Source organism: Neomonachus schauinslandi, chromosome 5 (genome assembly GCF_002201575.2).
Source record: "Neomonachus schauinslandi chromosome 5, ASM220157v2, whole genome shotgun sequence".
NCBI classification, from domain to species: Eukaryota; Metazoa; Chordata; class Mammalia; order Carnivora; family Phocidae; genus Neomonachus; species Neomonachus schauinslandi.
In genome coordinates this window covers 44,700,478-44,723,598 of record NC_058407.1, presented here as the reverse complement: position 1 = coordinate 44,723,598, position 23,121 = coordinate 44,700,478, and the positions used below count along the sequence as shown (strand labels likewise).

Here is a 23,121-nt window from a genome sequence, read left to right as displayed (position 1 = left end):
TAAATGGCCCAGGAGTATCAGAGGGAAAAACCTGGCTTACCAGGTTTAAACAATGTCACGTTATAAATTATATCGACCAAAGCCAAAATATTGAAATCTGAGACTCCAAAACTCCATTTTGAGTTTGACGCCAGCATGGGTGGCTTTGGCTTTGCTGTGTACTGACACATGCTGACGTCAGATTTCTACAAATGCTGGCATTATAGGATGGGTTAGGTGTTCAGGGATAGTAAGACAGAAGCTGGGTATTACAGACACATTATAAGTAATTGCCTAATTTGGAATTTCTTTTTTTGTGGTGGGTCACTTTCTGCAATTTAATGGTTCAAATTTAAATTTGATCTATATTCTTTTTATAAACAGCATTCACACATTTTCTGTTGGTTTCCCTTTTAAATGCTGGTGCATATGCCTAAAGATAAAAGAGATAATCTTACATGTACCTTTGAATTATTGATGACTTAATTCATCACGATCTTAGGAAGATAAAATAGGAAAGCAATTTGTGTTTTTATGATTTGGGGGCCTTGGGTGGGAAGCATACAGATCATTTTTACTCTAGATATTTCTGACATTTTAGTACATTTCTACCATGTTATATTTTAGAGAGAAACTATACTACATAAGCATCATAAGTGGATTGAGCCAGAAAAAAATTTGCTGAAATGGTTTAACATGACAAGATTTAACTTTACACAGAGTGAAGAAATTTTACAGTGAGGAAAAGTTTGTTTGCTGCTAACTTTGTCATACTGCTAGTTTTCAAGACATATTTTCAAGGGATTCTCTTAATTGACATAATCCTTATGAGTAAATAATTTATTATTTATTTTGGCTAATACTATAATGTCTAGTTTATTTAACAGCTAAATCACATAAGCTTCTGAGTAATAACTTAGCCTTCTGGTATCCCCATTTTATTTGGTCCCATTTCTCTGATGTTATCAAAACTGTCTCTATTAACATAGGAAAAAGAGTTTCTTGTAAGTTTTCTAAGGTTCTTGCTCATTCCATTACAAACACATTTATGGAGAGTTCACCATAATCTCGTCTTTTGCTAGACGTGGGTTATCCTGCATGCTTCCCAGCTCACAGTCAGCTGATTAGGAGACAGATAAGAAAATCAGTAATTATTGTACACTGTCTACTATGATTGATCAACCAGAGGGCATTATGGCACTGCTAAAGGTATATTCTTTTTTTTTTTTAAATTTTATTTTATTATGTTAGTCACCATACATTACATCATTAGTTTTTGATGTAGTGTTCCATGATTCATTGTTTGCATATAACACTCAGTGCTCCATGCAGTAAGTGCCCTCCTTAATACCCATCACCGGGCTAACCCATCCCACCCACCTCCGTCCCCTCTAAAACTCTCAGTATGTATCTCAGAGTCCATAGTCTCTCATGGTTCATCTCCCCCTCCGATTTCTCCCCTTCATTCTTCCCTTCTCACTATCTTCTTCTTCTTCTTCTTCTTCTTTTTTTTTAACATATAATGTATTATTTGTTTCAGAGGTACAGGTCTGTAATTCAACAGTCTTACACAATTCACAGCGCTTACCATAGCACACACCCTCCCCAATGTCCATCACCCAGCCACCCCATCCCTCCCACCCCCCCACCACTCCGGCAACCCTCAGTTTGCTAAAGGTATATTCTTACTTTTGAATATTAAGTGGAGAACAGTGTTGGTAGAGTTCATCCACTTCAGATAAATCAGTCTTTAAATTTTATAGTTGACAATAAACTCAGCAATTTTAAAACAATATTTAGGCTACAGAAAAACCCAATTTGATCTGGAAATGTGAATTTCATATATCTAGGGCAAAACATGGGAAATCAGAGAATTACTGGAGCAAAAGGATGATACTGAATGCACTGAACCCATTTTTATCCTCCATGTTGATAATGCAATACCTTTCCCACTGAGTCTTGGAAGTGGGTGTTGTGTCCTGTTTTAAAAGCAAGCAGATGGAACTTATTAAAGAACATCAATTCTTTGGTTTTTGAGGAAATTTCTAGCTTGTTCCAATTTTGTTTCACTGCTGTATTGCAGGTTGCCTTGGTAGATGGTAGAATCATATATCCATTTTAAAGAAGAATAAGTGGTGAAAGTAGAACATTTTCTTTGATTTTTGTTTATCTCTTTTGGATGGAAAAAAGTGTTGTTTGTTTTTGTTTTTGTTTTCTTCTGGTTTACACCATGAAATGATGGCTTATTTACCCTACGTCAAATCCCTCAGAGAGGAAAAGGATGTCTTGGAGCTTGGTACCCAAAGGACTCACTTGTCCTGCATGCCACCAGTTTGTTCTCATCAAAATTCAAGAACACTGGTATGACAGGAGGACAGAACCAAGAGAAACATAAGGGAGGCAGAGAGATGAAAGTATCTATCCAAAAAAGATAAATGGTTTTGCTGTCAGTGCAGTGTAATGAAAATGAAATCAGTGTAGGCAGTGTCCATATCCCTCATCATGCCTAGCCCCAAACACTGCTTTAAATAAAACATATTTCTTTTATTTCCCATTTCTTGCTTGCTAACTTAAAGATAAATGACTTGCTTGCAAGTGCAGTGAAAAGGAAATAAAATCAGTAACAGGCAGTGCCCAAAATGCCCCAGCTGCTTAACTGTCTGGCCTTGAGGAATACACAGTTTTTATGGAAAAGTTTTACTGTTTGCTGTTAAGGAAACAAAAGCAACTCTCCCCAACCCCCTCCCCCAACTCTAAAAAAGAAAAAAAAAATAAAAGCAAAGAAAAATAGAACTCCAAAATCAAAGCTCAGAAAAGCCATAGCAATTCAGAGTCACGCATGTAGTTGGTTCCTGGGGCCACCACGACATGAACTGTGAGAGGGGAAATGTGGCCACTGGAGCTTTGTGCGCAGAGCTTGGGCTCAAGGCTGCTTTCCTGCGATGGGACAACTCCTGGTCGTGCTCCTGCAGCCGGAGGTCAGCCGCCGGTAATGAGGACCAGGGCTGTTTCTAGGTAGGCAGTTGGATAAGCAATTAAATAGTTTGTGAGCAGCAGTTTGGGGCACTCTCAAAGGCGGGCAATTAGGCAGCTCCGGAACTGAAGCAACTAGGCAGTTGGATACACTGGGCAGGAGAGTTAGCATTAAGAAGTAGAATAAAAGGGCTTTCCTAGCAAAAATAATAAGACACATTTAGTGAGTATCTCCTCCTGTGCCTGACACTAATCATAGATCGTTAACATCTCCAGTTTCTTTAACATTTAGAACAGTGCTTCTCAAACTTAGCATCTGATTTCCCAGGGCTTGTTTAAAACAGATTGCTGGGGGGCACCTGGGTGGCTCAGTTGGTTAGACGACTGCCTTCGGCTCAGGTCATGATCCTGGAGTCCCGGGATCGAGTCCCGCGTCGGGCTCCCTGCTCGGCAGGGAGTCTGCTTCTCCCTCGGGCCCTCCCCCATCTCATGCTCTCTCTCTCTATCTCATTCTCTCTCTCAAATAAATAAATAAAATCTTTAAAAAAAAAAAACAAAAACAGATTGCTGGGCCCCACTCCCAGAGTTTGGAATTCAGGAAGTCTGGGGTGGGACCTGAGAATTTGTTTGTATTCCTAACAAGTTCCCAGGTGATAGTGCTGTCTACATAAAACCCTCTGTGGTAATGGCTCCGATAGCAAAATCTGAGTATATGCCAGGCACTCTGCTCAGCACCTTAAATCTGTTATCTCATTTAGTCTTTAATGTATGGTGATTAACATAACATAATAAAACAAACAAACAACAACAACAACAAAACAACAAAACAATGATCTTTACAGAAAGTTTATTGGATGCCATTTATCCCCCTTTAAATGCCCAGCTTTGGGCTCCTACAAGCCAGAGGACTGGCCAAAGCCATAGACATAATTAGCGATGGAGGCAGGATTTGAACCCAAGTGTTGGTCTCCAAAATCCATGCTCTAATCACCACACCACAGCATGTCTTGGTGTCTTGTCTTTGTAAATGGCCTGACTCAAATTTTTCACTTGTTCTTCTATCCCAAGAATGGAGAACGCCTCTGAAGATGATAAATTTTATTTACTTAGCAGGGATTGTGCAAATATAAGACAGCTCTCTCAGTGAATTTTACCCTGACAGAAGGACATTTCATTACTCTGCCATCAGAGTTATGGATTATATCTGCTATGGAGCTGCTTACGTGTCATTTTGCTCTACTTCTGGTGTCCAAAATAACTGTGAGATATAGACTGGGTATTGGGTATGGGCAAGGACCCTGGGCAGAACTTCATGGAAGAGGTGGGACTCGAACCAAAGAGGTTGGCCAACCCAGGTTTTGATGGGGGAACAGGAACAGGTAGGTTATAGGTGCTCTATACGATGGGCATGCATTTATGTACATGTATGGAGGAAAATGGCCTAGTCTGAGAGAAGGGTGTGGGGGAAAATCAAAAGATAGGGATGGTGAGTCAAATATGGATCAGTTTGATGTTCAGGATGTGAAGTTGAGTTTAAAAATGGTTTGACCAACCCTATATAAGAGAAAAATTGAGTTGAGATGAATGTACTTGTCTATATTCTTTTCCTCTTCTTTAATTATGTCTCTTCCATGACTATTCATTCCAAAGATACTTATTGAGCATTTACTATATGCTGGGCAGTGGGCCAGGCAGGCACTGGGCCAAAGTGAGGTATAAAAGACCGACAGAGACACTGCACTTGGAGAGCTTCCAGTGTAGCCCCTTGCTACTCAGTGCTCTGGCAGTTATCAACAGTAGGCATCATCTGGGAGCTTGTTAGAAATAGATCATCTCAGGTCCAGCCTAGACCGACTGAGTCAGAATCTGCATTTAAGCAAGTTTCCCAGGCGATTTATATGGACATTAATGTTTGAGAAGTACTAAACAGTTCAGCTTTTAGGACTTTTCTCTATTCTTCTCATTCACCGAAGTTATCATTGTCTGTGAAGGATAGTCTGAGTTAGGAGAAGATGAATACATTTCCGAGAATGAACAAAGGAAATAGGAACATATAAAAATATGAAGGAAATAAAGTCCCGATGGTCATCTTGTGCTTGATTTAATGTCTCTAGTATTAGGGAGGATGCTCATTACCTTATTATCTCCTCTTCAGCTTCTACGTCAGGGCCAATCACTTTGTTGGTGCCCAGTGAGGAGTGATGGATTGTTCAAATGGTGAGAAATTATTAAAAATAAAAAAGAAAATAGAGGGGCACCTGGGTGGCTCAGTTGTTAAGTGTCTGCCTTCGGCTCAGGTCATGGTCCCGGGGTCCTGGGATTGAGTCCCACATCGGGCTCCTTGCTCAGCGGGAGTCCTGCTTCTCCCTCTCCCACTCCCCCTGCTTGTGTCCCCTCTCTCGCTGTGTCTCTCTCTGTCGAATAAATGAATAAAATCTTTAAAAAAAAAAAAAGAAAATAGAGATTATTTCTGAATATTTACCAATATATATTAATGTCTTGCCTGTGATATCTAAAGCTAGGACAGAAATTGTAAGGAATGCTACTTTTAGCAGATTTGAAAGTTGCCTGAATTGAGGAATGTTAAAAATTCAGAATTTGGAATAAGAAAGAGAGGTAATCCAGGTGAAGATAATTGAGGTCTAGTTTTAGAAAAGAAGGTGGTTTGGGGAGATATTGTGACGAATTTGTGACAGTAATGGGATTAAAATAATAGCTCTACACTCCTGAAGATTTCTTGTTCCATGCATTAAAATGGATGGACATGGGCTGAAGGGACCCAGTAGGTGGAAATTCACAAACCTTGATGATTAGGTATGTATTAGGTCAGGAATGCATACCTGTGACATTAGTAAAAATCTTGTTTGATCCTCTTGGCTATGTAACCTGGATACACTTCTGAAGATAGAACTGGGGACAAAGATATCAACACCACCAAACTGAGTCAGTGATTTGGATTTGGGGCTGAGATGAAGGATTATTTTGAAACTTGGTCATCTGTATATTTTTTTTCCTATGAGCGGATAGTCTTTTTATTGGAAATCTTGTTACTCGAGAAACATAGGTTTTTAAAAAAGCATTATTACACTGGATAATTCAAATTTAAGTGACAGTGCATGGATAGAAGTGATGTTTTATGGTCCAGATATTTGGGGATTGAAGTCAACCTTTGATTTTTCTATCGCTAGTGGAATGGTATAATTTTAGGTTTATTCAGAGTCCTCTGAATGACTTTTCTAATTACTCTTTCTTCTTTTAATTCTTTTAAAGTGGAAAGAGAAGACAGCAGTGGATTCTACGGTTAGAATTGTATTTCAAGGGGCACGGTGTAAAATAATAACATTATAGTGCTCACAGAGAGCAAGAATCTCTGTGTAATATATTGTTCAGCAAATCATTCATCATCATAATTGCCATACTCGACATTTTGCTCATTTGTAGATTTTTCCTTTCTCGCCAGAATTTTTCTTCAGTAAAAATGATTTAAAGAGTAGCTATAGGGTTCAATCCTATCCTTCATGATAGAACAGGGACAAGAACAGTGTTTTTTCCAAATCTACTTCCACTCGAATTCTAGTTTATTATGATTGCACATTCCTCAGGAGCTTGCCAATCACAGAGCATTTTCTTTATGTTCTCTTGGGGGCAAATTCCATATTCTGTCGAGAGGTTTCAGGAAGTAGACCCTGTGACTGCTGCATAGCCTTTCAATGCCATTTTGTATCTATTTTAGGAAGGCTCATTCTTTGAGCTGTAGATGTGAAGTTCAAATGAACCAGTGGGCACACATCTATAATGTTAGAAATTACTTTGGCATTTAGGCATCTTTTATTTCAGTCTTTTCTTGGATGGGCCAGAGAAATAAAGACGATGGGACTTAAAACAAGTGGCTTGGTACCAAACATTAGACTACATTCTGGGATGCTTCTTCCCTTGTTTCCTGCCGGCCACCTTCCGGCACACACACAGTGACCGCTAGACTATGAACACCCGGAAGGCAGGGACAGTGTCATAATCACGTAGGTCTGTCCCATAGAACCTCATGTATAGAGATTCCAACATGAGCATCTATCAAATTGAGCTTATTGAAGAAAAAATGTAGTAAAACACTTTCCAGAGACTGTGGCAGCAATTCAGAATATTCCGTTTTATATTTTGGTCAATAATGTTTTTAAGCCCAAAACTGGAGACAATTGTTTGATGAGTGGGCAGAATATTTGAAATTGGAGCTGCCTTGAAAAACCTAGGGTGGATGATTGCCCTGTCTGTATCTCTGTTAAAGAATAGGTTCATGAGCAATTATTTCCAGAATGCTTAGTGAGCAAGTGGGATAATACATTTAGAACATTAAACAAAGAAGTGAAATGTGTAAATTCAATGTGATTTTCTTTAGACATAAGCACATCCAGAGTAGTCAGGAATGGAGTGGAATGGGAGCAAAAGGAAAGCATTTATGGTGAGGCTGGAGATAGTTTATTTTAGGGGTTCATAAAAGGGAAAAATAGCTTTAATATTTGTTAAGAACTGACACTTGTTATCTCTTCTAAAACCCTGTAGATAGGTTGTTTTTTCCCCCAACTTTATTGAGAAATTATTAACAAACATAATTGTATATATTTAAAGTGTACAAGGTGATGATTTGGTATATGTTATATATATTGTGGAATGATTAGCAAGGATTTTTTTTTGTCGTTCTTAATTTTTTATTATTATTATATTTCATTGTACTAAAATACACAGAAACCTCATCATCTAAACCATTTTTTAGTGTACAGTGGCATGAAGTACATTCACATTGATGTGTAACCATCACCACCATCCATCTCTGGAACTTCTTCATCTTGCAAAACTGAACCTTTGTACCCATTAAGCAGTAACTCCCATTTCTCCCTCCCCCTCCCCCCGGCAATCACCATTCTACATCTTTTTCTGAATTTGACTACTTTAAGTACCTCATGCAAGTGGAATCATACAGTATTTGTCATTTTGTGACTGGCTTGTTTCACTTAACATAATGTCTTCATCCATGCTGTAGCATATGTGAGAATTTTCTTCCTTTCTAAGGCTGAATACTATTCCCTTGTCTAGCTTATTTATCCATTTATCCATGAATGGACACTTGGGTTTCCTTCATCTTTTGGCTATTGTGCATAATGATGCTATGAAGATGGGTGTTCAAATACCTGTTCAAGTCCCTGCTTTCAGTTCTTTCGGGTATACATCCAGAAACGAAGTGCTGGATCATATAGTAATTCTATTTTTAATTTTCTGAGGAACCACCATACTCTTTTCCACAGTGGCTGCATTTTACAATACCACCACCAGTGCACAGGGGTTCCAATTTCTCCATATCCTTGCTCGTACTGTTTTCTCCTGTTTTGTTGTTACTGCTGTTTTTAATAGCCATCCTGACAAGTGTGAGATGGTATCTCATTGTGGTTTTGATATACATTTCCCTAAAGACTAGCGATGTTGAGCATCTTTTCTTATTGGCCATTTGTATATCTTCTTTGGAGGAATTATTGGCCATTTGTATATCTTATTGGCCATTTGTATATCTTCTTTGGAGAAATTCAAAAGACTATTTGAGTCCTTTGCCTATTTTTGAATAGGGTTGTTTGTTTTTTTTGTTGTTGAGTTGTGGGAGCTCCTTATGTATTCTGGATATTAACCTCTTAGCAGATATATGATTCCCAATGAGTGGGTTGTTTTCTCATTCTTTCATTCAAAGGACATTTGATAGTACCCTTTGATGTACAGAAGGGTTTTTTTTTTTTTTGATGTAGCCCTATTTATCTATTTTTTCTTCTATTGTCTTTTGGCACTCCTATCCAAGAAGTCATTGCCAAATCCAACACCATGAAGCTTTGCCCCTATGTCGTCATCTAAGAATTTTATAGTTTAGCTCTTAACATTCTGGTCTTTGATTTATTTGGAGTTGATTGTTGGGTATTGTTTTCTTATGCTTGTTTTACTACTGGGAAGCTGACTCTCAGAAGAGGCTATTTGACCCAAAAGCCTGTGCCATTTCTACTCCACACTCTTCTTATGGTAGAGCACTGTAAAATCTCATAGACTAACCCAAGAAGTCAGCAGCTTGTAGAATCCCTCTTAATCCTCAGAACATCCATATTAATTACCTATGAATGAATACCATTGGAATTCCCTGAGTACTCTTTTCTGATATTTAATTGCACTAAGATCTTTTCAGACTCAGTTCGAAAGATTGGCCCTTCAGGAAGCTTGCTTTCGCTGTTCCTCCTCTCCGGGTTAGGTTAGGTGCCTATGGCATGTTACCATATTGTGTTTTAGTTCTCTCTCTCTGTGTCTGTCTACACCAAGGGACTAAGCTCCTAGCCCCTTATTAATTACTCAGCAGCATCGACATCACCTGTAAGCATGTTGAAAACATGGAGTTTCAGGCTCCACTCCAGAACTACTAAGTCAGAATCTGCATTTAAGGAAACCCCCAAGTGATTTGTTTGCACTTGGATTGGGAAGCACTCTCCTAGCACATGGTAAGCACTCATTTGAGCAAATAGATGCAAGAATAAATGATATTTAAAATACATGTAACTTGGGGCACCTGGGTGGCTCAGTTGGTTAAGCGACTGCCTTCGGCTCAGGTCATGATCCTGGAGTCCCGGGATCGAGTCCCACATCAGGCTCCCTGCTCAGCAGGGAGTCTGCTTCTCCCTCTGACCCTCCTCCCTCTCATGCTCTCTGTTTCTCATTCTCTCTCTAGCAAATAAATAAAAGCTTAAAAAAAAAAATACATGTAACTTGGTCGCCTGAGTGGCGCAGTGGGTTAAGTGTTAGATTCTTGGTTTTGGCTCAGGTTGCAATCTCAGGGTCCTGAGATTGAGCCCCACTTCTGGCTCAGCACTCAGTGCAGGGTCCTCTTGGATTCTCTCTTCCTCTTCCTCTGCCCTTCCCCTGTGCTCATTCTCTCTCTCTCTCTCTTTTTCTCTAAAATAAATAAGTAAAATCTCTGGCGTGCCTGGGTGGTTCAGTTGGCTAAGTGTCTGACTCTTGGTTCTGGCTCAGGTCATGGTCTCAGGATCATGAGATTGAGCCCCACTTGGGGCTCTGTGCTCAGCGTGAAGTCTGAGATTCTTTCTCCATCTCCCTCTGTCCCTCCCTGGGCTCACACACATGTTTAGGTGGTCTCTCTCTCTCTCTAAATAAAAAAACAAAAAACAAAAAAACACGTAGCTCAGTTCTATGCTTGGCTTTTAGAAGGGTATGGATGCTCGGACTTCCTGGAGTGTAGAAGTGTGTGCTGAGAGAGGTCCTACTCTTCTGCTTCTGCACCTGCTCTTTATAGTCCTGGCCTGCATGGCTAGAGAGAAAGAGAGAGAGTCATGCTCCTCATGCAGGATAGACTAGCTACAGGCACCTACCTGTCTAGTGCTCTGTCCCAGTATATCCCAGGCAGGGGCAAACAGCTCTCAATATCAACATGTTTTGATGCCAAAAAGAAAGGAAGGGAAAAGTAAATCTAAAACTTCATTTTTAGACTTGCTGCAGAGACAATGAATAGTTCTTCTCCTTAATCATTTATGGTGTTACCTTGGTGGTATTTATAGATTATGATCAGGTTCCCTCCTTGAAGCTCATTCTCTAGACTGTATAAATTTAGTTTCCCTGAGTGTGTCTCATATGTCTTTTCCTCTGAGCCAAGCCTGAAATGCATTCTATTCCCCTTTGCTTGCTCTGTGATTTATCTGCATTATTCCTAAACTGCTGGAGTCAGAAGAGTTCCTGCTTATGGTCTTTGGCTGGTTTAGATTCACTGCTGTCTCCCTGGTTTCACATGCTGTTCCTAATATGCATAGCTGAGAGTTGCACTGGGATTATTACTATTTTTTTATGGTCAGCCTGGTGCAAACGTTTCAATGTAGTAGGGTAGATAAATGCACTGTTTTCCTGCCGCATGGACTTGGCTGTGCTTAAGCGTGATGCTAAGAACTCTTTTAGGTAGGAACTTGAGATTGTGAAAACATATCAACAAAATCAAATAAATCCTCAAACAGATCCTGGAAAAAAATAACTTGTAGAAATTTCAGATTGGTAGGAATTTTCTGCTAATTGGAACTTGTAAATATGTTTCAGATGACTTTTTAAACAAATGTCACTGTGCTGCTTATGTTTTCACACAGAGCATTGGAAAGGAATGTGTTTTCTCTTTCTCGGCTAAACTTATTTATTAGATCGATGCCAAGATTTTCCTCTGAAGCTTTTTATTGCCAGTTTGGGGCTTTATTCCATCATCCCACCTCAGGCAAAAATCCTATTGTTTTCTAACTAAGGATGGTGGTGATTGTTTTTTTTGCTTGGCAGTTGTTACACCAAAGATCACGGTTTATTGTATAGATAAAATGTGACTTCTCCAATTGGGTATTTCCTTCTTGTAGCACTTACCTGGTAAGTTTTAAAGAATTCAAGAATGATGAAGAAATAGATGCTTAATAGCTAAATTGACCTTCAGAGTTTGGAATTATTGAAAGTAGAGGAAAGTATATTTGAGTATCAGTGTATTCCATATTTGAGCATCAGTGTATGAAGGTATCAGAAGTCATGGGTCAGGAGTTAGGTACAGGTTCTAGCTTTGGATCTACCATGTGCTAGTTATGTGACTTTGCCCAAGTCACTTCTTTATACTGAGGATAAATTTCTGCTTCACAATACTTTAAGGAGGATTGAGTGGTTGATGTATGTAAAGCCCTTGGCAAACAATGATGAGCCATAAACATATCAGATGTAGCAGATGATGATGAAGATGCTGCTTTTGTTCATGGTAATGAAATTTATGTCCCATAAGGAAGACATATTCTAAATGAATTTTGTGAACTTACAACATATCTTTAGAAAGAGCTACTAACAAAAGGAGGCTATTAGTATATGACTTTTTTCTCTCCCAAGAATTCCAGGATTTAACAACATAATTTGAGTTCTTTAAAGAGGAAAAAGAATTTAAACATTTTTTCTTTTAGAATTGGCCTTACATTTTTTCATAATAGCCAAACCCTGAAATCAGTCAAGCTGTCCTTCAGTAGATGAATAGATAAATAAACTGCAATACCTCCAGATAATGCAATATTATTCGGCATAAAAAAAAATGAGCTATCTAGCCATGAAAAGACATGGAGGAATTTTAAATGCATATTACTAAGTGAAAGAAGCCAATCTGAAAGAAGCCAATCTGTATGATTCCAATTATATGGCATTCTGGAAAAGAAAAAACTATGGAGACAGTAAAAAGATCAGTGGTTGCCAGGGATTTTTAGGGAAGTGAAAATACTCTCTGATATTATAATGATGGATATATGTCATACATTTGTCTAAACCCATGGATGCACACCAAGAAAGAACTCTAGGGTAAACTATGGCATTAGGTGAGAAAAAATTGGCCTTACATAGGAGTAAAGGATAATATTAAGTTGAATAAATTCAGTCTACCTATGTTTTCGGTAGAATATTTTTTGAAATGAAAATTCTAAAAATAACTTTTCTCCTTTAAGCATTGACTATTGTGACCTGGTGTATGATAAATAACTCCCATCAACTGAACTTCCGGCATGGTTGAACAATTCCCTATCTAGATGCCAACCTTCTGCATATCTCTTCATTTCTTGAGACACTCCTATAACATTTTTACAAACTTTAACCCTGTTAATGGTCGTACATACTTTTATTCAATTTTCACTAATTATTTTTACCTCCCATTTTGCTGAAAATATTGAAGCTTTTACCTTCAAATTACCTCCTCAAATGACCCCAATATTTTTTTTCTTCTTTGAATCAATACTAGGTTTTTTGTTGTTATCATAACAAATGAAGTATCATTCCTTATTTCCTTATCTTCAAGACGATTTTGGTCTACACATGCCACAACTGTCATTCCTACTATGTACCTCCTCTCTAAAGAATGTCAGCCTAGACCTGATGGTTACTGCAACTCTATCTTCCTCTCTCTGGCAGGACTTTGCTTCCATTGTTATCATTTTCATGAGACTCCTCTATTTCTCCTTTATTGATTTTGTCCCCTCTGCCTGAAAACAGACATCATTATTCATTGGTTTGATTGTCAGTCCATCCATCCATCCATCCATCCATCCATCCATCCATCCATCCATCCATTTATTCAAAACTAAATTATTTTTTTCAGTATTTTAAGCATTGCATTATTTCCAAATGAACAAGACACAGTCTCTCACTATAGTGGATACTGTGGTGCTTACCTATCCCCTTGTTGCTGAGGATACCTGCTGCTAAAGGATCATAGTTGAGTCCCCCTTGGGAATTGCCCTTGGCCACAGGTATCCTTCTCATTCCAGGTTTATCTCCCTGGGAGGTGAAGGGGGGGGGTAGGAGAAGGGACAAAATAAATAACTGGTTCATATAAAGAAAGCAAGGCCTACTTACTCCCTTGCCTCAATTTGTGACAACTCTGAAGAGCCATCCCAGCCCCAGAGGGCCCTCCTGCCCCCTTGGATGGTCTGGAGCTTCAGGTCCATCTGGTTCAACTGCATTGTAGGTCAGCCTCTTCCTCTGTCCAGTCCTGCCTTCCCTGCTTCCTTACAGATATGTTTTTTGAGAATGCATCCCAAGAGACGTTATGTATGCAGTTCTCACCCCTGAGAGTTGGTTTCTAGAGAAACCAATCTAAGATGCTGTTTTTCAAGAGTTCATACTTTAGTTAGTATAAAAGATTGACAAGAAAACCAATCATTAGAAGTAAATATGGTAAGCACAATGGTGAACCTGCAGAGTTGTGTGAGAATTCGCAGGGAGGGTAAAAGACACCTTGGATTATGGGAATCCAGAAAACAATAAAGAAGTAAGGATTGATGGCCTGACACTTGCGTGTATAGAAGCTAGCCATTTAGATGAAGGGGTAAAAGCAATCCAGGCAGCTGGATGTTTTTGCTAGGAGAGCTTGATATATTTGGGAAACCCTAAATAGAAATTAACTCTGCATAAAATGAGGGAAAGGGCAAATGGAGTGATTGAAAATCATGAGTGGGCATCTATTGTTTTATTCTTGTCCAGCCTCCATTATTCTTTCTTCCAGTATTAACATTTTGAGTTGCTATGAGGGGCTGTTTTAGTTCAGTTTAGATTTGGCTACAAGTGATGGAAACCCCACAAATAATAGTGGCTTTAACTAGAAATGTGTCTGTTTCTCTCTCACATAAGAGAGTATAGAGGTAGTCAAGCTAGTGCTGCTGTGGTGTTTCATGGTAGCAGAGACCCAGATTCATTCCATGCTATTATTTCACTAGAGATGGATTCTCCATTCCCAAAGCTGCTTGATGTCAAAGATGCCTGCTGGACCCATCTATCCCTTCAGCATTCCAGCCAGCAGAAAGGAGGAGGGGGAGAAAAAAACATGCCCCCATCTTTAAAGATACTTCCTGAAGTTGTACACGACAACTTCAAGATTTATGCTCCCTTGGCCAGAACTCAGTCACATGGTCACACTATTTTTGGGAGGATAAAAATGTGGTATTTATTATAAGAGACTGTGTATGAAGTAAAAAAATATGATGAAAAGATACAATATTGTGACTAATTAGTGTTCTCTGCCATGGAAAATGTCACCTCACATCGGATACAGTCTTGTTAGACACCAAGGAGTGGACGGATGATTTAAACCTGCTAATCATAGGCTCCGTCCATGATATTTGTATATCATCTGAATGACCCAAAGACTGACATGATTGGTATTCTGAAGAGACCATCCATGTGTTCCTGCATCTGGAACCTCCTTTTCTAAGCCTATTTAATAATCTTTTCTTTGATTTTGAGCCACCCTGTGTCTTTCCTTAGTTAAAAGTTGTTTCTGTTACTTGCAAAAAATTTCCTAACTAGTATGCCATATTAACTACATTAAAGGATTCAGACATAATTCTACAGATGAAAGAGTACATTGATGAATTTTAAGCAGGATAGGATGTTATCAGATTTTTGTCTTGGAAACATTTTTTTAAATCCTTCAGAATTGGATGAATTGGAAGAAGTTAAGATTGGAAGCAGAGGGAGGTCTAAAACTAGTGCAAGAATCTAGATGAGAAGTGGCCAGGGGCTCAACTTAGAGATGCCAATAAGGATGGGGCCAAGATGCAGTATTTAAAAGATATTTGGAAGGTAGAGGCCACAGGATTTAAAAAACTGCACATCTATGGACCAGTAATATTCATTAATAAAAGATGAAGCTAGTGTTTACAAAGACAGTTCTAAAAGAACCTAAAAACAAATGAAATACAGTATTTATTTAAAATCCTGGTCTTATAAATTATGGGTATATGTTCAGAAAGAGAAAATATTTGAAAAAGGTTTTGAAAGTACTAGTCTACAGAAATGGTGAGTTACAAAACAGCAGGAAGTGGTAAGTGGTAGAAAGGATTGAAATACAGTTCAAAATCAGTGCTCAAGATACAAATTTAAGTAGAAAGAAAAGACTTTAGAAAGTCCCAAATTTCTGTAAATATGGAGCTATGTGAAATAAAATTGGAGCTCATTTAGAGAAAGAGTTGCCAGTATTTGGTATTTATCTTTCTGAATTGTTAATATGTTTTATTGTCATATTTTGATTCTCTTCACTTACTTGCATTATTGTACAATAACCTAACTTAAAGAAAACTTTGGATGTAACCTTTTTCTTAAACTGGCAAATACTTGAGAAGTGTGGTGTAAGTAATATGAGTTAAATCTACCAGTGCTACAGACTTGTTTCAGTTCACAACTAATCATTTCTTTTTAGATGTATACCCTAATTTTTAGTGTTTTGAACTCTTGGAGAACAGATAGGTTTTCAAGAAGAGAGAAGTTCCCTGTATCTACTAAAAAGCAAGGAGTATATCTTTGAGTATATTCTATTCCTAAAGAAAGCATTAATGAAGAGAATATGGTTAGTGTAGGTGATTGAGATGTGGAATTGGAAGAATCAATCTTTTTTATTTTCATTAACTTGTGAGGTAAGCAGTTAGTGAAAAAAAAAGAGCACCATTTGAGCATAATTTATGTATTATATAAGTAGATTTAGCTAATACCTCTGAGGAAGAGTTAGTTCTATTGTCTTTCTTAATATTAGAGGAAGATGAAGCTGAACATACAGGAATTAGAACACATTCATTGCTTTTCTCTATTATAGTGGCATTTCATATAGTTGTTTGAACATGATTCTCAGATAGAAAATTTTTCCTTCATTTTTTGGAATGCAGCCATTGTAACAACTAGGCTTTGGGATATGCCAGTTTGGGCTGCTATAACAGAATACCATAGACTGAGTGGCTTAAACAACAAACATTTATTTTTCATAGTTCTGGAGGCAAGGAAGTCCAAAATCAAGGTATTGGCAGATTGGTGAGGGCCCTCTTTCTGGTTTGAGATGGCAGCTTTCTTGCTGTATTTTCACATGGTGGAGAGAGATAGAGCTAGCTTTCTAGCCTCTTTTTATAAAGGGACTAATCCCATTAAGACAACTCTACCTCATCTAAACCTAGTTACCTCCCAAAGGCTCTACCTCCAAGTTATCATCATGTTGGGGGTTAGGATTTCAACATATGGATTTGGAGAGGGATACAACATGCAGCCCATAACAAGATATTATTTAATTTCAACAATGATGCTAATAATCACAGCTAACATACAGCATTTATTAGGTGTCAGACAGTATTCCCAGTGCTTTACATGTAATACTCCCAGTATCCCATGAGGTAAATCCTATTACTATCTCCATTTTGTAGATTAGAAAAGTGAGGAGTAAAGAGGTTATATAACACAGCTAAAAAAACGATCAGAATCAGGATTCTAATCCAAGCAATAAGGCTCCAGAGTCTGTGGTCATTGTGCTATCTAAATAACATATATTGGAATGTCAACCACCCCCAAAGAAGAAATCAGAGAAAGTCACTTCGTTGTATAAATATTGATTTGCAAACTTAAATGTTAAGATTTACATTATTCTTTTTAAAAATTTTATTTAAATTCCATTAATTAACATATAGTGTATTATTAGTTTCAGAGGTAGAGTTCAGGGATTCATCAGTTGCATATAACACCTAGTGCTCATTACATCAAGTGCCCTCCTTAATGCCCATCACCCAGTTACCCCACCCCCCCCACCTCCCTTCCAGAAACCCTCAGTTTGTTTCCTATAGTTAAGAGTCTTTTATGGTTTGTCTCTCTCTCTGATTTTGTGTTATTTTATTTTTCCCTCCCTTCCCCTATGATCCTCTGTTTTGTTTTTTAAATTCCACATGAGTGAAATCATGATAATTGTCTTTCTCTGATTGACTTATTTCACTTAGCATAATACCTTTTAGTTCCATCCATGTTGCTGCAAATGGTAAGATTTCATTTTTTGATGGCTGAGTAATATTCCATTGTTTATATTAGCAATAATCGCGCCTCAGATAAACCTCATTGGCTGTGATACTGCCGCTGCGCAAAGCTTATTCCATTGTTTATAATTACCACATCTTCTTTATCCATTCATCTGTCAATGGACATCTCAGCTCTTTCCATAGTTTGGCCATTGTGGACATTGCTGCTACAAGCATGGGGGTGCAGGTGCCCCTTCGGGTCCCTATATTTGTGTCCTTTGGGTAAATACCTAGTAGTGCAATTGCTGGATTGTATGGTAGCTCTATTTTCAACTTTTTGAGGAACCTCCATACTGTTTTCCAGAGTGGCTGCATCAGTTTGCATTCCTACCAACAGTGTAAGAAGGTTCCCCTTTCTCCACATCCTAGCCAACATCTTTCATTTCCTACCTTCTTAATTTTAGCCATTCTGACTGGTGTGAGGTGGTATCTCATTGTGGTTTTGATTTGTATTTCCCCGATGACAAGTGATGTTGAGCATTTTTTCATGTGTCTGTTGGCCATTTGCTGAATATATCTGTGAAGCCCATCTAGTCCGGTGTGTCATTCAAAGCCCTTGTTTCCTTGTTGATCTTCTGCTTAGATGATCTGTCCATTGGTGTGAGTGTGGTGTTAAAGTCCCCTACAATTATTGCGCTATTATCAATGTATTTCTTTAATTTTGTTATTAATTGGTTTATGTAATTGGCTGCTCCCAAGTTAGGGGCATAAATATTTATAATTGTTAGATCTTCTTGTTGGATAGACCCTTTAATTATGATATAGTATCCCTCTTCATCTCTTATTACAGACTTTGGCTTAAAATCTCATTTGTCTGATATAAGGATTGCTACCCCAGCTTTCTTTTGATGTACATTAGCATGATAAATACTCCATCCCCTCACTTTCAATCTGGAGGTATCTTTGGGTCTAAAATGAGTCTCTTGTAGACAGCATATGGATGGGTCTTTTTTTTTTTTTTTAATCCAATCTGTTACCCTGTGTCTTTTGATTGGAGCATTTGGTCCATTTACATTCAGAGTAATTATTGAAAGATAAGAATTTAGTGCCATATTCTTTTTTTTTAAAATTTTTTTTTTTAAGATTTTATTTATTTGTGAGAGAGAGAATGAGAGACAGAGAGCATGAGAGGGAGGAGGGTCAGAGGGAGAAGCAGACCCCCTGCTGAGCAGGGAGCCCGATGTGGGACTCGATCCCGGGACTCCAGGATCATGACCTGAGCCGAAGGCAGTCGCCCAACCGACTGAGCCACCCAGGCGCCCCTAGTGCCATATTCTTAACTATAGTTCACAACAGTCCATATTTTCTTGTCTTGGGCCAGGTGAAATTAACAAACATATTATCTGTTACTTTAAATTTAATTTTATGTGCCCTTCTGCTTACTGTGTCCAGTTTATGTTGTCAGTGTCACTTGTTTGAGATAGTTTATAACTGATGTTTGATTGGCACTCTTCTCAATGGATATACTGTCTTTTAAGTTTTTTTTGAAGAAAAAAAAAGTAGCATGACTAGGGATATGGTATAGAGAGACTTAATGGACCTAAAGTAAGGGCTAAGCTTCCTAAAATATCTTCTAGCTCCTTGACTCTAAAAGCTCCTTCTCAGGGCTGGAGAACTGATTGCTAATATACCTTGGAATAGGTCATTTATATTGTATTGCTTTCACTGAAAACTTACCTTGTGGTTGTTATTCTTGTTTGTCTAAACCAGCTTTACAGTAGAATCATATTTAATTTCCTTGGACTATATTGATTACTTTTCTTATAATTTGTTGTCATTGGACTTTGCTTTTCAGTACAAGATTTACTGAACATATGGCCAGATTAGATGGGTTGCTTCTTTATTAATATTTCAATAATCATTTTATTGGAATTTATTGCAGGTTAAACACTGATTCAAATACATTATTGCTTTGGTGGAGTAGATAAAGAGCTATTATTTGAGTTCTATGATATGAACAGAAACTTTTGAAGCCTCAGTTTTTGCCTTTCTAAAATGGGCATAAAATAATAGGACCTAGATCTCAGAGTTAAAGTGTGAGAGGATTAAAATGAGATAGTCTCTGGAAAGCACCAAGCACAGTGCCTAGCGAGTGCTTAGCAGATGTTGCTACTATAATTACTACATATAGTATCTTATTTAGTCTCTGCAGCAAGGTGAGATTTATTTATCCTCCCTACTAGGAAACTGAAGTCTGAGGAGCTTAAATGTCTTGTCTAATACCATGTAGCTAGTAGGTCATGGACCAAGCACTGGTGCCCATACAGTTCATTTATTCATTAATTCAAATCAAGCTTTTGAGTCTTACTGTGTGCCAGGCCCTGGGTTGGATTCTGGTGCTAAAATGATGGAAATAAAAGGACATCCCATGCAAGTGAGCAACATGAGCAAGGGCTTGTTGGTCAAACATGTTGTGGGAGGTGTGAGCATTGCAGGCAGTCTGCTGCAGTTGCATGCAAAAGGCAAGACAATTACAGAGAGTGGTATGGGGCCTGGACTGCCCCTAGTCTAGTACCTGCAGAAATGTGTCAGGGTACAAGCTGAAGCCATGCCCAAGCTCCCAACTGCCATCTGCAGATCTTTTGTCTTTCCACTCCTTGCTTAGTCATCCTGGCTTATTGATGAACACCGTTGCCCACATATCTGTCCCCTAAGGATGCACACCCCAAGTAGCATGATCCCCTCTTGGAGGAAAGATCAAAGAAGAGGCCAGTGCTGGCCCTAGTAATGAACTCTGGGCCTAGTGGTATGTAGCATTTAACAACTAGCTTTGAGGAATAGTTCTGTAGCTTTTGGGTATAGTTTCTGCATGCATGGTGATTGATAATTTTATTTATGTTAATGAGTAAGGTGAAGGTGAAATAGTGAAGTGGAACTTCACTTGTTCCTCAATGACATGGTGACTTCATTGCTAAATTATATAAGTTTTTGAATAGTGGATACATTATTTTTTTAAAATATCTTACTTATTTGAGACAGAGAGAGAAAGAGAGAGTGGGTGGGGAGCGGCGGAAGGAGAGGGAGAAGCTGACTCCCCACTGAGAAGGGAGCCCGATGAGGGCCTTGATCCCAGGACTCCGAGATCATGACCTGAGCTGAAGGCAGTTGCTTAGCCGACTGAGCCACCCAGGTGCCCCGTGGATACATTATTTTTTTGTGCCTACGTGTAATGGCTAGAAATACAGTACGTGTTTTTTTTTTTTTTTTTAAGATTTTATTTATTTATTGTCAGAGAGAGAGAGAGAGAGAGCACAAGCAGTGGGAGCAGCATGCAGAGGGAGAAGCAGGCTCCCTGCTGAGCAGAGAGCCCTATGTGGGACTTGATCCCAGGACCCTGGGATCTCTTAACCGACTGAGCCACCCAGGCGTCCCAGACACAGTACATGTTTAAGTTTACTCTGCATTATTAACATTTTCTCCATCACCTTCTTATGCCTAAAGAATCAAGAAAACATTAAATGAGTCCTGATTTATAGCATTTGCTGATTTCTCTGGTGTAGATACTCTCACCATGACCAATTTTAAGCTACTAACATGATGTATGCATACAAATTTGGGAAGAGATGTGAGTAGCACACTATTGTATAGTAGAATCTATCATACAGATACATAGACATAAATAACTTCAAATTCATAAATAATAGCAAAATGATTAAGAAATTATGAGTTTTTAATATTTATTATATTTGTTTTCAATATAACTTATTTAAGTTTGTGGAATTTATTTTTAATTATGAGCACTTTTAATATCCTGCTTACTGAATTTTGGAAATTTAATAGTGGTCTTTTGTGAACCAGTAGAAGCCAGATCCAGAACACCATTGTGCTGTTTGGGCATGGAATTCTGGGTTCTTGGGTATCTAAAGCATTGTCTAATGGGGTGGAGTAATGTGTCAGCTTCCAGGGGGCATAGCTCCTTGGCCCTTGAGGAGAGACACAGGTGGAGAAGAGGAAGAGAGCGGTCCTCCAAAGCTTAAGGCCAGTGTAGGGGCCCTGGTCCCTCATCAAAAGACAATTCTGAAGCCAGATCACAGAGTGCCTTCTAGTCTGCTTTTGATACTTCTCAGTGTTTAAGGAACTAAGTGTTCCTTAGTTGAGTGAAGCTACAGCATAAGCATAACATATCTTGGAAAAGATTCCATCATTTTCCTCTGCTGTTCTGGGCCAGTCAGTGGACATCGGGACCTGTTGTAGGAGCCAGCTCCAGCAAACCAATGTTTGCGCTGTTTGAGCATGGGATTCTGGATTCTTGTATATCCCCAACAAAGAATCAATGGGTAGCTCTGAAGAAATGTTAAAGTTTGAAAGATCTGTGAGGGTAGAGAGGTAGAGAGAGACCTTTACTCAGGTCTGCCATTAATGGCTGTGGAAGTTGTCTCCTTATAAAAGCATCCAGCCAAGATTGTGGATATGCAGGCTGAAATCCAGTTGGTGCACCCTTACCAAGTGTAATTCTTCTGCCCAGATAGAACCAATGGAGTTGTCTGCCCATGAGTTGTAGTTTTGTCTAATTGTTCTTTTAGGGGAGCATCTTTGTATTAATTCATCCTCCATAAGGGAGCACCATTTTGCAATTTGCCTGGAGATGGCCCCTCTTTTCTCAAGCACAAGATACCTTTTGTGCCACTGTACTAACATATGTGGCAGCTGTATCCCTTGTTTACTGCCGAAGGTCTGGTACCTGACTTAGGGTCTGGCATATAGAAGGCACTAAGTAAATACTTGTTAAATAAATGAATGAAGAAGTGCAATGACATGTAAGATTCATATTTCAGAAAGACCTCCCTTGGCAAGTGTGTAGAAGATGATGTATTAGTTTACTAGGGCTACTGTAACGAAATAGCACAAACTGAGAATTTTAAACAAGAGAAATTTATTGTCTCATGGTTTTGGAGGCTAGAAGTCTGAGATCAAGGTGTCAGTAGGGCAGTACATCCTCTGATGATACTAGGGAAGGATCTGTTCCAAGCCTCTCCCTTAGCTTGTGGTAGTTCTCTGGCTTGTGCCAGGATAACTCCAGGCTCACATGGTTCTCCCTGTGTATGCATCTGTGTCCAAATTTCCCCTTTCTATAAGGACACCAATAACATTGGATTAGGGGGCTCACCTATTCCAACATGGCTTCATCTTGATTAATTACATCTGCAGCAACCTTATTTCCAAGTAAGATTATACTTTGAGGGTTAAGACTTGAACATATGAGTTTTTGAGGGATGTAAACCCGTAACAGTGGCTCCAGAGGGGACAAAACTAGGAGCAAATAGAAAAGTCTAAGTGAGAGATACTGATGTCCGGGACTTGAGTAATATGAATTGGGGTGAGACAAGGATCTTTCCATTCTAAAATCAGTAATATATTTATTCAAAGTGGAGGCCATTACGATGTTTTGTTGAATATTGTATGTTCTTTCTCACTGTGTAACAAATTATCTCAAAAATCAAGTGGCCTGAAACAACAGCATTCATTAATTCACAGTGTAGCTGGGGCCTCCTTTGGTTCAGGGTTCCTCATGAGGCTGCCCATCAAGGTGTTGGCAGGGGCTACAGTCGTAAAGGCCCGACTGGGGTAAGAGCCACTTCCAAGTGACTCACATGGTTATTGGGAGGATTCACTTCTTTGTGGGGTGCTGGCATTGGCTGGAGGCTGCCCTCAGTTCTTTGTCCTGTGGGTCTGTCCGTAGGGCATCTCACAACATGAAAGCTGGCTTTATGACGGTGAGTAAACTAAAAGAGCCAGGTAGATGCAAGACAGAAATCATAGTCTTCTGTAATCCACT

The 23,121-nt window shown here is 38.8% G+C and overlaps 1 protein-coding gene and 1 pseudogene across 1 annotated transcript in view; one reads left to right on the top strand and one right to left on the bottom strand.

Moving 5' to 3' along the window:
* TRHDE (thyrotropin releasing hormone degrading enzyme) overlaps window positions 1-23,121 on the top strand; it is a 364,092-nt gene that overhangs the window by 55,574 nt on the left and 285,397 nt on the right. The window lies entirely within an intron of this gene.
* LOC123324911 lies at window positions 17,292-17,415 on the bottom strand (annotated as a pseudogene).